This window comes from Papaver somniferum, unplaced genomic scaffold (assembly GCF_003573695.1).
Source record: "Papaver somniferum cultivar HN1 unplaced genomic scaffold, ASM357369v1 unplaced-scaffold_44, whole genome shotgun sequence".
NCBI lineage: Eukaryota > Viridiplantae > Streptophyta > Magnoliopsida > Ranunculales > Papaveraceae > Papaver > Papaver somniferum.
Window position 1 is genome coordinate 138,142 of NW_020646971.1, and position 3,303 is coordinate 141,444.

Consider the following 3,303-nt stretch of genomic DNA (forward strand, 5'->3'; position numbering starts at 1 on the left):
CAAGCCGGTTTTCGAGATTAGTTAGGCCCGAGGATTCCTAACAAAACTCAACCCAAATTAGAGGAAAGAAAAATAACTTCATTGTTTTCGATCATAAAGACGAGTAAACTGTGACAGACAGCATAAGCTTAAGACGAGCATTTTGACGTGTTTAAGTTAATGTAGAGAGCTCTTTGGCTTCGTAGTGTGTGCTATCAATTGTGTGGTAACTGTGACGTGTTTAAGTTAATGTAGAGAGCTCTTTGGCTTCGTAGTGTGTGCTATCAATTGTGTGGTAACTGAAATAAGACCAAGCCATGCGCCCCAAAGTGTAAAACTACTACTGACTGATCCATGTTAAACTCGACAACACTAGTTTGGAGCAAATCTGAGCCACCGAACGGAGATAGGTTTTTGTTTCTCTTATCGCTTTGTCTAAACAAAAACTTTTAGATAACCTTAACTTACAACTTCGTTTTCCGTAGCCGCAGTTTTTCTTACTCACAAAGCCAAGCCCCTGGACAGTTTTATCAGTCTGTTTTCTCTGAATCAAAACCTAAAAACTTAAACTCTTTTCTCAGTAAAATCAATCACCACCTAGATTACCTTTTTCGGATATAGTTAGCTTTAGAAACAGTTTTATTTTATCGATAGAAGCAGATATGGCTAAGGTTGTCCGGAAGCTGATCGGTGCCTCTGGGAGCATGCAACAAGGGAGGTTCTATACTACCTCTCAGCTAGAGTCTGAGCATCAAGCCGAGGTAGCTCGTATCAAAGAAATAGCAAAGATGTACTCGAAAGATCCGGAGGCAGCAAAGGTTGCAGAAAGAGAGATGGCGGAGTATTATTTAAGAAAATATAAAAAGATAAGAGGAATATGATATCATTGTAGACCGTCGGATTTATATGGCTGCAACTGCAGGAATTGTTGTTTCTTTCGCGGCAGGTTTTAGTCGATTTGCGTCGGCATGTCGTGGTGGTGTTTATACCGATGATGCTCTTTTGAATAATCTATAACTAGTTTGCTACTGTCTATCATTAACCAACTATGAAATATATACTTATTTATTATAAGTTTTTTTTTTCCTTTTTTGTTCTTTGAAGAATTTTATTATAAGCTGTGGAGATCTCTAAAAAAGAAAAGGTGTGCACAGGACGTCTCTGCGTTCGCATTCTAATTATCGGCAGGAAAACGTGTATCAGTGACGTAGGCAAATAAGATGTTTCTAGAGGAGTGCGTCGTCAGGTTTTTATTTTCTGGATAATGCCTAATGAAAAATATAGTTGACCAAGAAAGAACAAATTTTATGAAAGGATAAATCTTTCAGTCTCAAAATAAAACCTGTCCACAAATGCAGAGATGGCACTTCCATATTGACCTCCTGATGGGCATCTGGGTCGTATAAATCCGACTTGTGCATAATTTCTTGAACCTCCACAACAGCCAACTTAGCATTGGTTCATGGAGATTGTGAAGCTTCAAAATTCTAGCGTCATTCAAGATTCTACGTACGTTGGTGAACATGCCTAAACAAATTTACCAAAAAAATACACATCACCATTACCCAGTAACGCCAAATTTCAGCAGTGATATGATCTTCCTATACAAATAGGAATTTATTATCATCCCTGGGTAACCCATCACCGACCTCTCTAATTGGCAACAACTTGTTAACCACGTTTTTCTTATTCTTTTTCTTCTTTCGGGCCCTTCTACGGCCCCTCTACTGAGTCTAGTTCCTGGCCTGCTCACAGGCAGCTTAAAATAAAGGAATAAAGACAATCCTTGCTCCTATTCATTTTTAAAGTGTTTAATATTGCAGTATATGGTATGAGCTTCTGAGCGTTTCTGCTCCTAGTGCCTTTTAAAATAGGTCGATTCATGTTGCGTATATTCAATATAGATTGTACCATGTGGAGGTTTTTAAGGTATGCATGGTCCTTCTAGGTGAAATATTTCACACTCTTGCAATTCCTTGTGCCTGCTGGCCACTATTGATTTTAAACATACTGCTAGCTAGTCATTAAGTAGTTGTGGAATGAGGTGTTGTTTCAGAGCGAGGAAAACATCCCCACCAAATATGAGGCGTTCATGATTTCCATCTCTCTTCTTAGCACAATACTAAATTCCGTTAAGGAAATTAGTTCGTGTCTTTACCCCTTTATTTCTGTCGATGGCTAGTGATGTTGCGTTATCATATCCTTTTGCAGCGTACTCGGGGAATTTGGCTTATAGATATATGGAGCGTTATCATATCCTTTTGCAGCACCGGTTTCTTAAAGAATGCCATGTCTTGAGTGTCTCTAAATTATCTAGTGTAGCAAGAGAGATTTTACGTTGCTATCTAAAATCAATACATTTCCGTGATGTCAAACATCGCTATCTATCATTTCAAAGATTATCCATTTTGTTTAAATACTTTACTACTCCCACTAGTGTTGATTTTTTGTTTATCGGATTAAGTTCTCTTTTCATCGTCTTACTTGACAAAAATACTCGTAAGCAAATATCTAAAACTGACACAGCTTATGCGGAGATTCCAAAGTCTCCAAGAACCAGGGATGGACCTATGTGAATGCACGAATGGATGCTCTGATCACTGATTCAGAGAAATGTCTTTGTGCAGTCAGGAAAGGAGGAAAAATCCCAATTAAAAACTGCGAAGGTGCTTGGGAACAAAAAACCTTGTTGATGAATGTGGGCCTCTTTGTAAGTGTCTTCCATCGTGTCACAGTAGAGTTCGCCAACATGGAATCCAGTATCAATTGGAGTCTTCAAAACTAGAAACCTAATTTGAGGACGTACTAGATTTTTTTGAGGCATACTAGATAATGTCAAAATAGGGTCACTAAATCAAAAACAACATCACTCCTCATTCACCATTTTTGATAATGGCATAACTACCCTTATATAATTAGTGTAAATGATTATGATTAGAATTGATTAATTATGAATTTTAAGGATTGATTAAACATTAAATTATTAGTGGTGAATTAGTAGAAAAATTAAATTCATGTGAGAGAGTTGGGATTTTTGAGAGGAAGAAGAAGAAGTGAAGAAAAAAAGCTTGGGTTTTGACTTTTGAGATTTTAGTGATTAGAAGTGACCAAAATGTGTGATTCAAATCAGAGGTAGACTTCTGTCGAGGTTTAATTTCCTTTTATAAGTTGAATCTGCCAAAAAATTGAATTTTTAAAACCCAGATCTGCTGACCAGATGAACAGTTCGGCTGATAACTTTTGAGCCGAACCTCTGTTTTTTTGAAATTATACCTAGGTTCGGCTGATAACTTGTCAGTCGAACCTAGGTATAATTTCAAAAAA